The following is a 15,187-nucleotide window of genomic DNA, read 5'->3' on the forward strand; positions in this document are numbered from 1 at the left end:
CGGATCAATTGACGTCGCCGCAAACTCTATGGAAGTTTAATCTTTATAGAGTTTCTATGTGGGAAGAAAATGTGCAACTTTTGTTTTGAAAAACTGTATTCAGTAAAGCGTAAAATTTTGTTCAATAAAAATTATTTTCTGTTTTGTTTTGTTGATGAACCTATTGCACTTGCTGGTGCATTGTGGCGTGAAGTAGGTGATTAGTACCAACGAGACGCTAGTCGACAAAACTTTGAACGCTCATAACTTTGCCATTTCTTAACAGATCTCGATGATTTTTGCACAAGTTGCATGGAATGGCATGTAGTTTCAAAAAATATAAAAAAATTCTAACGATTTATGGAACGAATATTAATGTATATTGTCATAAATAGGTAATCAAAAAGAGTATGTGCAGCTACAAAGTTGCTGACTTTGGGCTAGCCGGTACTGGGCGAAAATTGATTGAGATTGCTGAAAATGAAATGCCTGGTCTTATGTCGTTGCGTCAAATGCATGGAAAAACAAAACCGCTTTCAGGAGCAAGGATTGCTGGTTGTCTGCATATGACAATTCAAACCGCCGTCCTTATTGAAACACTTGTGGAGTTGGGAGCAGAGATTCGTTGGTGCTCTAGTGATATTTTTTCGACCCAAGACGAAGCTGCAGCTGCTATAGCTGCTGCTGGTTTACCTGTGTTTGCTTGGAAAGGTGAAACTGATGAAGAATATGTTTGGTGCATGGAGCAAACCCTTATGTTTTCAAGGGATAGGCCACTTAATATGATATTGGATGATGGAGCTGATTTAACGAAATTCGTTCATGAAAAATATCCTTATCTAACAGAGGGCATTAAAGGGTCATCAGAGCAAACAACGACTGGTGTGCAAGTATTAAATGCTATGGTTAGAGATGGGACCCTAACTTGTCCTGCAATTGACATAAATGATTCTGTGACAAAGAGCAAATTTGATAATCTTTATGGATGCCGTGAGTCAATTGTGGATGGAATTCGTAGAGCAACACATATAATGTTGGCAGGAAAAGTTGCCATGGTGGCAGGGTTTGGAGACGTAGGAAAAGGGTGTGCACAAGCTTTAAGAGGTTCTGGATGCAGAGTTTTAATCACGGAAGTTGACCCGATCGTGGCACTTCAAGCTGCAATGGAAGGCTATGAAGTTCTTACAGCAAAACACGCTGCACCAAAAGCCAATTTAGTGATTACAACAACTGCATGCACTTCTGTTATCGACAAATCGACTTTTGAATTGCTTCCAGACAATGCAATAGTTTCCAACATGGGTCAGTTTCAAACAGAAATTGATGTTAATTGGCTCAAAGAAAATGCACTGAAAAAAGTTTCCATTAAACCACAAGTTGATCGATACTTACTTCCAAACGGAAATCATATCATCCTTCTTGCTGATGGTCACTTGGTCAATCTTGGCTGTGCCATGGGACATCCAAGTTTTGTCATGAGTACTTCATTTACCAACCAAGTGCTGGCTCAGATTGAACTTTGGACAAACAATGTTAACTTCAGCAAATACACTAAAGGGAAATTGTACACTTTGCCGAAGCATTTGGATGAAGAGGTGGCACGACTTCACCTGGATAAGATTGGTGTTGAATTAACCAAGTTGACAGACAAACAATCAAAATATCTTGGTATTCCTGTATATGGGCCATTCAAGCCAGAAAGGTACAGGTACTAGGAATGGAGGGCACAGAATATATTTTCATCAAAATTAGTTTTTGCAGAGTTTAATCAACAAGCACTTGAGGTAATATATGATCATTATCTTACATATGCAAACTTGTTAATTATTTTTGAAAACAGTAGTGTTTTAAATAGTTTCCAACTTTTTTCCATGCCTTTTGTATTGCATAACATTCAAATAATATTTGATACTTGACTTCCAATTGTATTGAAATTTGGTCACAGTTTTATAAAATATAAGTTTGACATTTAAATGTTATATTGTAACCTGGTGAATGTTGCAACTTGCAATAATGTTGTTTGTTGATGCAATAAAATCCATTTTTGCTCATATAGTTCTGTGATCATCTTGCATTATCAAAAAAGAACTTCTACAAATTGACCTGACGTAATCCTTTTTAAACAAACTTACTATTGTTTCTAAATGACATTAAGCTTTGACTCTTATTTCAAACACAAACCGTACAAAAGCCTTATTACTAAACAATGGTCAGTCCAACTTGTGTGCATCTGTGTTTAGTCAACCCAGCTGCTTCCAGTCAAATTATGAGGAGGAGTTACATAATGTGGAATTTGAGCTAACAGCCAAATAGTCCACCAACTTAAAGTACTTTGTTACTGATTTGTTTAAGCTAAGTTCTCAAACCTTTTATACTTTGTGCGCGTGTCTATGGCCCTCTGCTCATCTTAAACATGTAGATGGCTGGAAAAACCATTTATTATTATTTTCTTATTCATGGTTCCGACATCGCGTTAACAATGGCTCTGATGTCACAATGCTGTAGATTGGCTGAAAATGCATTGGTTTAGATAGGAGTTATTTGCTAAAACGCATGTAGCACAGCCCAAAATCCTTTTGTGGGAAATACTATGCGAATTGATAAGCCACTTCAACACCCTGTCAAACATAAAATTATAACAAGCAGTTATCCTGTTAGTTGTCGCCCCAGGCGTTTATCTCCCAAGATGTTAAAGGTGATAAATGAATAATTTGATGATCTTGAACGAAAAGGTGTTGTACGTCCTATTAGTTCTCCCTGGTCTTCTGCCATTCATGTAGTTCCAAAACCAAACGATAAATGGCGAATTTCGGTTATTATAGAAGGTTAAACCTAATAACGGAGCCTGATAAATATCCTATTCCATTTTTGACTAATTTTGTAAATAATTTAAAAGGAGCAACAATTTTTTCCAAGATCTCAAAAATGCGTATTTTCAAATTGCACTTGAACAAGAATCTATCCCAAAAACAGCTGTTGTTTTTCCACATAGATCCATGGAATATTTGCGTTTGTCATTTGGTTTGTGTAATGCGCCCCAGACTTTTCAAAGTTTTATGGATCAAGTGTTGGGTGGTCTACCGTTTGTTTACGTTTATCTTGATGATATCCTAATTTCTAGCAGATCAGAAACTGAGCATAAACAGCACTTAAGACAGGTTTTGAAACGTTTGTCTGATTATGGATTAGAAATTAATTTAGAGAAAAGTGATTTTGGTGTCGCTGATGTTGTTTTTCTCGGTCATAAAATCTCTTCAGATGGCTTTCGTCCTCTTAAAAACAAAGTTGAGGTGATTCAAAACTTTCCACGACCGGCAACATTAAAAGAGTTAAAACGATATTTGGGCATGATTCAATTTTACAGACGTTTTATTCCACATTGCGCTGAACACTTGCAGTTACTTACCAACATGTTGAGGAAAGTTGTGCGAAGGGTATGTGTTGAAATGGTCGCCTGAGGCTATAGTCGCTTTTGACAAGACTTTATTGCACTATCTGAATGGAAGATTTTCTTTGTTTTGTGACAGTAGTAATTTTGCCATGGGTGCAGTACTCGATCAACTTGATAATGGTGAATGGTGTCCTCTTGATTTTCATTTTTTTCAAAACATTTTCCAAGAACAAAGAAATTTTACGAGAAAAACAAAAAGCAAAGCACGTTTCACAATGGATCCAACTGCAAGATTTTTAACAGAAGTCGGCGACACTGTAAATGAAAGATCTGTGAATATGAATGCCGACATACATTATATGGAATGACAATTGAACTCTCTATTGACAAACGTTTATTCATTATTGGCAAGGCAGTATCCAGGAGAAACAATTAGCAAACTTCTGGGCGTAAAAAGAGCTGCCATTGCTATTGGAGATGTTGCCAGAGAATTAACTTGTAAAGAAATAAATGGCACCATGCTTCACGATCTTCGACATGGCAACTTATACGCCACTCGACCGATAATCGAATTCCGTAACTCGATGGGAAATTTTACACGAGGACACTTCTATCGAGACGGATTCGTTTACAGGAATATTAAGTTCTTAGAAAACTATGTTCCAGGTTGTATATTAATAACATATTTTATACTTATGAGAATTATACTCTTACTCATGTTAATACTAAAGTACAAACTTTTTTTTTACCACACCGGGGTTTGAACCCAGGACATCCTGAACACGAATCCCGATTTTCTTCTTAGTATATGGGTCGGGCGCTTGACCAATATTGGCTTGCATCAGTATTCCATTTCTTATGGTTTCAAATGGACTGCTGCCGTACGTTTTAGCCATCTCAATAAAAGATTATTTAAACCTGATTGGTGTTGGATACACGGAGTTTATAGAAGAACACGCTAAAAACGCAACAATGACGCGAAGTCCAAATCATGAATATGACTCAACCAGTGCGGACTCTGCTTGTGGCCCTCCAGGGCGGCCTAGGCAACCCCTGATAAACCCTGAAAATGATTAAATGAAAGCAAAATACACTTTTCCCAACATTTTTTTACAAAACCAAACCACATTTCCGATTTTAGTTCCCTGTTGGGAAGCGCTAGAGCAGGGGTTCTCAAACCTTTTAGGCTCGCGGCACTCTCGGATCCTCTTAATTCGTTTGCGGCACTCCAAACTTTTTAGTCAGTTGAAGATTTAAAAGGAAACGGCAGGTGGGCCTGGTTAGGTGAACGAATTGTTTTGATTCGGGGCTGCTTTTAGTTCCGAACGTTGTTTATTTTTCACTAGTGTCGTCAAGGAAACCGATAATTGCAGTGGTGGTCTATAACATTTTAAATAAATTTCTCGCGGGACACCTAAACCCGTATACAGTTTGAGAAACCCTGCTCTAGAGTCTATAGTGCAGCATGAACCACGTGGGTTCGAATCCCACTTCTGACATCATGTAGCATTTATTCGGAAAAGCTGAACAGTTCGAAAAGGCGGTCCCACCGGGATTTGAACCCAGGATATCCTGGCCACAAATCCCGATCAGGTTTTCGTCTTGGTATATGGGTCGGGCGCTTGACCTATGCTGAGCCGGTCGTATTGCATTGTATTGATTCGTTTATATTATGTGTGCAACACCTCGTGGTTTTCTACACAGAAATTATACTATCAAGGTGTTTCAGGTTAAACCATTACCATCTCACTAGATGCATTACAGCATTGTCTGCTAGGCTGCAAAGAAAATGCACTTGAAAAGGTTTCCGTTAAACCACAAGTTGATCAATACTTACTTCCAAATGGAAAACATATCATCCTTCTTTCTGATGGTCACTTGGTCAATCTTGGCTGTGCCATGGGACATCCAAGTTTTGTCATGAGTACTTCATTTACCAACCAAGCGCTGGCTCAGATTGAACTTTGGACAAACAATGTTAACTTCAGCAAATACACTAAAGGGAAAACACTTTTGCCGAAATATTTGGATGAAGAGGTGGCGCGATTTCACCTGGATAAGATTGGTGTTGAATTAATCAAGTTGACAGATGAACAATCAAGATATCTTGGTATTCCTGTGTATGGGCCATTCAAGCCAGAAAGGTACAGGTACTAGGAGTGGATGACACAGAAAATATTTTCATCAAAGTTGCTTTTTGCAGAACCACAAAACATTTGCTAAAGGTAATATCCCATACTTGATTAATCGTTCAATTATTTTTCGAAACAGTAGTATCCTTAACGTTTTCACTTTGTTTTCTTGTGTTGTGTGTTGCGTTACGTTTAAATAGTGGCCTACTTGGCGCCTGGCTTCCAATAACGATTTGATGCATCCAGGGGGTCGATTTTTTTACGTAATCTTCAGTTAACAGCTGTTGTTTGATAAAGACTCGAAATACAAATTTCTCCCCAAAAAATTGTTCGCGTTTTGAAATTAAACGACTTATGCTGGCACCATACGTCTTCGAACCGCTTTTGCAAACACAATGAAAAAATTGACAAATAGATAGGAAAATCGTTGCCTCCCAATCTTCGAAAAAAGAAAACTAGTAAGATCAATGTGAATGTTGCAAGACCGATACGTTAGGCTAAATTGAGTAATTATAGTAATTCATTTTATGGAATTTGGTAGATAACAACAGCGTTGTTCTGTTCGTGGTACAGCATACCGGTAATTTAAAATTTATTCGCGCCGCCCGTGTCGAACAGGGGCGTCGCGTGTCGACCACTTAGAATGGCGAAAAAGGCATAAATCGACACCCTGGATGCATCGTTGTACAGTTTTACAGATAGCCGCATATATTTTAAACGTTGTATTGCAACCTAGTGAGTGTATTCGTGATGGTTTGTTGGAATCAAATCGATTTTGGAAATTATAGTTTTGTGACCATCTTGCATTATTTTATATTGTACTGTATACGATTTTGCTCCTATGGTTTGTGTGGAAATCTTGACTGGTCAACACACCTTCAATTTATGCCATAATTTTGACCGCGCTTCTGTCAGGCAGATGAAAAATCTGATGCCATCGAATCATTTTGAAGCACAACGCATATTGCCATTTTGAAGCATTTTGAAGCACAAAAATTGCCCCTGATGATTGTCACGAATATTAATTGTTTGTCCAAGCTTTTGCTGTGGGGTGCGTGTCGGTATACTACATCAATCACATACTAGTATCCTAACAGGCTTTGTAAACAATTGTAGGAAGTAGCAATGTGTTTTCCGCTTCAATTATAACCACACACTCTTGCTGCTGATATATTGCTATCAAATACCATTAAGCTTTGGGGGTAATATTCAACATGAACAGCACCAAAGCCAAATTACTTATTGCTAGTCCAACTTTAGGAACATATCTGTGCTTGGTTAGCAGCGAAGGTACACAGGTATCTTGGCGTATGAGCAAAATATGTCAATCCATCGACCAAGCCAAAACCCCTTTTTAATTATTTGTTTAATTGTAACACCAATTTTGCTGTGTTGATAAATGGCCACACAAAAGTCTGACATATACCTTTTACGGTATTTTCCGCAAAGCTATTAAATGTTCATTGTTACTAAATGGCCATCATCAATATTAATTGTGTAACCAAGCATTTGCTGTGGGTTGTATGTCGGTACTGCATCCATCACATACAAGGTAAAACTGAAAGATTGGTTTGGTGCTGCATCCTTTGCAAGTATCCTACGGGCTTTGTAAACAACAAAAGGAAATTGCGTTGATGAAACGTTAAGCTTCAAATATGTTTGTCGCTCGCTTCTGTTGTGTCGAGTGAAATTGAAAGTAGCTACAATTATTGCAGAAGAATCGAGCATGATGTGCAGCTACAAAGTTGCTGACTTTGGGCTGGCCAATGCTGGGCGGAAAATGATTGAAATGGCTGAAAATGAAATGCCTGGTCTTATGTCGTTGCGTCAAATGCATGGAAAAACAAAACCGCTTTCAGGAGCAAGGATTGCTGGTTGTCTGCATATGACAATTCAAACCGCCGTCCTCATTGAAACACTTGTGGAGTTGGGAGCAGAGATTCGTTGGTGCTCTAGTGATATTTTTTCAACCCAAGACGAAGCTGCAGCTGCTATAGCTGCTGCTGGTTTACCTGTGTTTGCTTGGAAAGGTGAAACTGATGAAAAATATGTTTGGTGCATGGAGCAAACCCTTATGTTTTCAGGGGATAGGCCACTTAATATGATATTGGATGATGGAGCTGATTTGACGAAATTTATTCATGAAAACTATCCTCATCTGACGGAAGGCATTAAAGGGTCATCAGAGCAAACAACGTCTGGAGTGCAAGTGTTGAATGCCATGGTTAAAGATGGGACCCTAACTTTTCCCGCAATAGAAATAAATAATTCTGTGACAAAGAGCAAATTTGATAATCGTTATGGATGCCGTGAGTCAATTGTGGATGGAATTCGTAGAGCCACACAAACAATGTTGGCAGGAAAAGTTGCCATGGTAGCAGGGTTTGGAGACGTAGGAAAAGGGTGTGCACAAGCTTTAAGAGGTTCTGGATGCAGAGTTTTAATCACGGAAGTTGACCCGATTGTGGCACTTCAAGCTGCAATGGAAGGCTATGAAGTTCTTGCTGCAAAACACGCTGCACCAAAAGCCAATTTGGTGATTACAACAACTGCATGCACTTCTGTTATCGACAAATGGATTTTTGAATTGCTTCCAGACAATGCAATAGTTTCCAACATGGGTCAGTTTCAAACAGAAATTGATGTTAATTGGCTCAAAGAAAATGCACTTGAAAAGGTTTCCGTTAAACCACAAGTTGATCAATACTTGCTTCCAAATGGAAAACATATCATCCTTCTTTCTGATGGTCACTTGGTCAATCTTGGCTGTGCCATAGGACATCCCAATTTTGTCATGAGTATTTCATTTACCAACCAAGTGCTGGCTCAAATTGAACTTTGGACAAACAATGTTAACTTCAGCAAGTACACTAAAGGGAAAGTGTACACTTTGTCTAAACATTTGGATGAAGAGGTGGCGCGACTTCACCTGGATAAGATTGGTGTTGAATTAACCAAGTTGACAGACGAACAATCAAAATATCTTGGTATTCCTGTGTATGGGCCATTTAAACCAGACATTTATAGGTATTAGGTATAAATAATACAAAACTTATTTTGCTAAGTTACAAACTTTTCTCTGTGTGTAGTGTATTACCATAGTATACTCTACTTAGTGCAATTTTGTGCACGATAGTACTGTAAAATAGCGGTATAAAATTTATTGTTCTGTATTGCAATGAAACACAGTTTTTTATGTGCTTTATGATGCTATGAAAACTGTTCTTGCCACAATCTTGTACACTTTTGCTATTAAATGACATTGAACAGTTCATTTTGTCCATGTGAATGAATGACATAATTAGGTTATTACGTAACAGTGTGCAAAACTGCACTTGTTCTCACGCGTTTACAATAATCCATGCATCTCCGAAGCCAAAGTCATGAACGATGAATGAAAACTGAAGTAAATCATCTTTACAGTTTCTCGTTGGTAACGCTGTCAAGCAAAATGTCAATCTAAAACAAAAACTTTATCTGGAAACTGCACTCGAAAACGTCCGAAACGTTGAGATTAATAATTTTTTTTCTTGCCAAAAGAGCTTATTTGGTTAATTTAAACGTGAGAATAAAATGACATGTGGACCGATAAAACCATGAGGGTAACGATAATTTACGGATTAAGAAACCTGACGAAACTCACAGTATTATACGGTGCTAAAGAAACAAAGGAAAATCGCAAACACTAATTTAAGCAGCGAAGGAACGAAAACGAAAATGACCAAGGGCATCAAACTAAAGCATATATGGACCTTAATTACCGAATGGATCAAGAGCAGATATAGTTCATGAAAAAACCCACTGGCCCATTCAGGTCTTTTTTTTTATTCGGGCGCGCTAAAACACATCCACGAATAACAGACACGGTATACAAAAAGGATGACGCTAATAATTAGCAATGTACGGACAATAGAATTTACAAGATTATTGAGAGAAAGGGAAAAAAGATAGAGGTTTTGAAGAGCGGAAAGGTAAAAAAAAGACATAGTTAAAGTAGTACAATTTGTGGATTGAGTTGCCGGGGAGAGGGTTAATTATTTTTTAAAAAGGTGGCGGTGTCGGCCAAGACGCCTTCGAGAAAAGGGTCCTCCCTGTTTCGCTGTATAGCTAGTTTAATGTTGTTATAGGATTTGAATGATACTATCAGGTGTTGAGGAATGTTATTCAAAGGGCGGGGGTCATGGTGGATTCTGTTGCGGGTTTTCTAAATGATATGGGATAGTGCGGTGTTGAGAAAGGCGGTGAGGGTTGTGGCGTATTTGGTGGTTGGCCCTGGGAGTTTGGGGAATCTAAGGTGTGCCGGGGTGTCAAAGTAGGTGGAGGTGTTGCTTAGGAGTGAATTTAGGGTGTTCCTTACTAAAAATAATAGGGGCTGGATAGAGGGACAGTTGTGGAACAAATGGGTCAAGGTTTCAAAGGGAAAGGCGCAGAAGTGACAATGGGGGGGTCTGGTCTAATGGAAGAAAGGATTTATAGCATTTAAGGAGGAGGATAAGCTCTCTTAAGCTCTCTAAGCACTCTGTAGCTTACTTTTTTTAGCCGCCTTTGGCCAGTTCCGTAAGCTCTGCCCATGTGAAGGAGATTTCCTAAAAGTCATTCATGTTAGCATGCTTCAGAGTTTTCGTCATTTATGGCGAAAATACGCAAGGAGAAAAACAAAACAGGGGAGCCACCAAATCTTCATTCACACGGAAATGTTACCACCCTCATTCTGGCAGAATTCTGGCAGAATAATTTTGCAAATTTGCCACATTCTACAAGGTACAACAGGCATTTACTCAAAAATTGTTTTTTTTTGGATTAGAATCAAATTACAGAGATGAGCAAGCAGATCAAACCTCAAAAAACATTTAAACAACATTTTCCGCAGCTGTATCAATCAAAAAAATCGCGAATTAAAAAAATCGCCTGGTTTTGCGATTCAGCATAATGGCGGCATGCGAAAAACTAGTCTAATACAAAGAATTCTGCTCGGCGTTCTGGCAATAGGTGCCAATATTGACCAATATCAAGAGAACGGAAATTTAATTCTCTACAACATGCAATTAACAAATTTGAAATTAAGGTGCCGGATGACCTTCAAATCGCCGATTGAAGACGACCCGCTTTGAGCGAATCAGCAGCGTAATGGCGTAATGTCGGCATGCGAAAAACTTCCCTATTAAAACAATTCTGCTCGGCGTTCTGGCAATAGGTGCCAATATTGACCAATATCAAGAGAACGGAAATTTAATTCTCTACAACATGCAATTAACAAATTTGAAATTAAGGTGCCGGATGACCTTCAAATCGCCGATTGAAGACGACCCGCTTTGAGCGAATCAGCAGCGTAATGGCGTAATGTCGGCATGCGAAAAACTTCCCTATTAAAACAATTCTGCTCGGCGTTCTCGCAATAGGTGCCAATATTGACCAATATCAAGAGAACGGAAATTTAATTCTCTACGACATGCAATTAACAAATTTGAAATTAAGGTGCCGGATGACCTTCAAATCGCCGATTGAAGACGACCCGCTTTGAGCGAATCAGTAGCGTAATGGCGTAATGTCGGCATGCGAAAAACTTCCCTATTAAAACAATTCTGCTCGGCGTTCTCGCAATAGGTGCCAATATTGACCAATATCAAGAGAACGGAAATTTAATTCTCTACAACATGCAATTAACAAATTTGAAATTAAGGTGCCGGATGACCTTCAAATCGCCGATTGAAGACGACCCGCTTTGAGCGAATCAGCAGCGTAATGGCGTAATGCCGGCATGCGAAAAACTTCCCTATTAAAACAATTCTGCTCGGCGTTCTGGCAATAGGTGCCAATATTGACCAATATCAAGAGAACGGAAATTTAATTCTCTACAATATGCAATTAACAAATTTGAAATTAAGGTGCCGGATGACCTTCAAATCGCCGATTGAAGACGACCCGCTTTGAGCGAATCAGCAGCGTAATGGCGTAATGTCGGCATGCGAAAAACTTCCCTATTAAAACAATTCTGCTCGGCGTTCTCGCAATAGGTGCCAATATTGACCAATATCAAGAGAACGGAAATTTAATTCTCTACAACATGCAATTAACAAATTTGAAATTAAGGTGCCGGATGACCTTCAAATCGCCGATTGAAGACGACCCGCTTTGAGCGAATCAGCAGCGTAATGGCGTAATGTCGGCATGCGAAAAACTTCCCTATTAAAACAATTCTGCTCGGCGTTCTCGCAATAGGTGCCAATATTGACCAATATCAAGAGAACGGAAATTTAATTCTCTACAACATGCAATTAACAAATTTGAAATTAAGGTGCCGGATGACCTTCAAATCGCCGATTGAAGACGACCCGCTTTGAGCGATTTAGCAGCGTAATGGCGTAATGTCGGCATGCGAAAAACTTCCCTATTAAAACAATTCTGCTCGGCGTTCTCGCAATAGGTGCCAATATTGACCAATATCAAGAGAACGGAAATTTAATTCTCTACAACATGCAATTAACAAATTTGAAATTAAGGTGCCGGATGACCTTCAAATCGCCGATTGAAGACGACCCGCTTTGAGCGAATCAGCAGCGTAATGGCGTAATGTCGGCATGCGAAAAACTTCCCTATTAAAACAATTCTGCTCGGCGTTCTGGCAATAGGTGCCAATATTGACCAATATCAAGAGAACGGAAATTTAATTCTCTACAACATGCAAATTAAGGTGCCGGATGACCTTCAAATCGCCGATTGAAGACGACCCGCTTTGAGCGAATCAGCAGCGTAATGGCGTAATGTCGGCATGCGAAAAACTTCCCTATTAAAACAATTCTGCTCGGCGTTCTCGCAATAGGTGCCAATATTGACCAATATCAAGAGAACGGAAATTTAATTCTCTACAACATGCAATTAACAAATTTGAAATTAAGGTGCCGGATGACCTTCAAATCGCCGATTGAAGACGACCCGCTTTGAGCGAATCAGCAGCGTAATGGCGTAATGTCGGCATGCGAAAAACTTCCCTATTAAAACAATTCTGCTCGGCGTTCTCGCAATAGGTGCCAATATTGACCAATATCAAGAGAACGGAAATTTAATTCTCTACAACATGCAATTAACAAATTTGAAATTAAGGTGCCGGATGACCTTCAAATCGCCGATTGAAGACGACCCGCTTTGAGCGAATCAGCAGCGTAATGGCGTAATGTCGGCATGCGAAAAACTTCCCTATTAAAACAATTCTGCTCGGCGTTCTCGCAATAGGTGCCAATATTGACCAATATCAAGAGAACGGAAATTTATTTATTGTTTCCTAATGCATATTTTGCTATATTTATGTGTAGCTGATGGATTGTTTTCTTCATTTCTTTGTCATGTGCTGTTCAGATAAAATGGCAAATGGAACAAAATAAAAAGGTATGTAAGATGCCCAATGCTTTATGTTGGTTTATTACATAAGTTACACACTTACTAAAATATGTTTATTGGTGTAATAACAACTTATTTATGTGTTGCATTATTTTTTGGGGAAAACAGACCTGTACAGTAAAACCTGCTGAATGCATGAACCAAGTGTAGCACAGTCTGGACTGAAGGACCAAACTTGATTACACCATAAGCCTTCTAAATTTATAACTTTGGCAGTATGCAAGTACAACATGTGTTCAATCATGTACATTTGCACATATCAGCAAACTTGGCAATGATACACCACTTTATTTGTAAAAAATTGTATTTGTTAAATTCCGGGGCCGGGCCACGTAGCAGCCTTCGACATGCTACAAAATGTTGATTTGCGGACTGCAGTTTGTACACCCTTGGTGTAAACAAATACAAAACATTTTTGCTACATGTTTAGATGATGGATTGCTTTCTACATTTCTTTTTCATGTGCTCTTTGGATAAAATGGCAACAAATTTTAGAGGTATGTGACATATATAACGCTAAATACTATTTTTTCCAATACACACAAACATATTTATTTACTGTTTATCCTGTGACATCTGTTGCATAATTTATTTCTGTGACAAAATACTGTAAAAAAAATATGCTCTATTTTCTGTGCAGGTCGTGATTCATTTCTTCACTGTTCAGTTCGAAAAAAAAAGGAAAAGTTGAATTGTGATGGTTACTTTTGAGGGAAAAAAAAATGAAAATGTAGTGTAATTCATACTACACCTGACAAATTCCTGCAAATGTGTCATTGATAGGGGAGACAGGAGATAATAGGAGGGAGGTTATTAAAAAATTTTCATGTTAGGTACCACGAATCCATACGAGTTGATAAACCCTTCGGTATCTGAGATCAAATCCTAATAGAATGCAACAGTACAGTCAAACGATAACGCGTGAAATATGTCCACATCAACGTCAATGCGTCATAAGGGACAAACAAAAAGAAAGGCAATCTTCGACCAAAACGAATTTCAATGCCAAGACCAAACTTTATTTTATGAAAATAGGACTAAAGACCGCATATCAGCAACTCTATTAAAATAGTTTTGCCCGCGGGGATTGCCCGTCTTGTACTCCTGCGTCATAGAGATTCTCAGTTTCGTCACAAGGCAACCGGTGATGCATTGGGGTCAATTTTCTGGTTGAATGAGCAAGAAGTCACATGGTATAGCGATTTTCAGCGTGTTAGGTGCAGTTTTAGTGCATTTTTTGTTTTAATAGGGAAGTTTTTCGCATGCCGACATTACGCCATTACGCTGCTGATTCGCTCAAAGCGGGTCGTCTTCAATCGGCGATTTGAAGGTCATCCGGCACCTTAATTTCAAATTTGTTAATTGCATGTTGTAGAGAATTAAATTTCCGTTCTCTTGATATTGGTCAATATTGGCACCTATTGCGAGAACGCCGAGCAGAATTGTTTTAGTAGGGAAGTTTTTCGCATGCCGACATTACGCCATTACGCTGCTGATTCGCTCAAAGCGGGTCGTCTTCAATCGGCGATTTGAAGGTCATCCGGCACTTTAATTTCAAATTTGTTAATTGCATGTTGTAGAGAATTAAATTTCCGTTCTCTTGATATTGGTCAATATTGGCACCTATTGCGAGAACGCCGAGCAGAATTGTTTTAGTAGGGAAGTTTTTCGCATGCCGACATTACGCCATTACGCTGCTGATTCGCTCAAAGCGGGTCGTCTTCAATCGGCGATTTGAAGGTCATCCGGCACCTTAATTTCAAATTTGTTAATTGCATGTTGTAGAGAATTAAATTTCCGTTCTCTTGATATTGGTCAATATTGGCACCTATTGCGAGAACGCCGAGCAGAATTGTTTTAGTAGGGAAGTTTTTCGCATGCCGACATTACGCCATTACGCTGCTGATTCGCTCAAAGCGGGTCGTCTTCAATCGGCGATTTGAAGGTCATCCGGCACTTTAATTTCAAATTTGTTAATTGCATGTTGTAGAGAATTAAATTTCCGTTCTCTTGATATTGGTCAATATTGGCACCTATTGCGAGAACGCCGAGCAGAATTGTTTTAGTAGGGAAGTTTTTCGCATGCCGACATCACGCCATCACGCTGCTGATTCGCTCAAAGCGGGTCGTCTTCAATCGGCGATTTGAAGGTCATCCGGCACCTTAATTTCAAATTTGTTAATTGCATGTTGTAGAGAATTAAATTTCCGTTCTCTTGATATTGGTCAATATTGGCACCTATTGCGAGAACGCCGAGCAGAATTGTTTTAGTAGGGAAGTTTTTCGCATG

At 39.0% G+C, this 15,187-nt stretch overlaps 2 pseudogenes; both read left to right on the forward strand.

Annotated features, from left to right (window-relative positions):
• Positions 1 to 279: 279 nt before the first annotated feature.
• LOC145905601 (adenosylhomocysteinase A pseudogene) lies at positions 280 to 2,020 on the forward strand (annotated as a pseudogene).
• A 5,144-nt stretch (positions 2,021 to 7,164) lies between these two features.
• Positions 7,165 to 8,536, forward strand: LOC145905691 (adenosylhomocysteinase A pseudogene; annotated as a pseudogene).
• Positions 8,537 to 15,187: the final 6,651 nt, after the last annotated feature.

This window comes from Ascidia mentula, chromosome 6 (assembly GCF_947561715.1).
Source record: "Ascidia mentula chromosome 6, kaAscMent1.1, whole genome shotgun sequence".
NCBI classification, from domain to species: domain Eukaryota; kingdom Metazoa; phylum Chordata; class Ascidiacea; order Phlebobranchia; family Ascidiidae; genus Ascidia; species Ascidia mentula.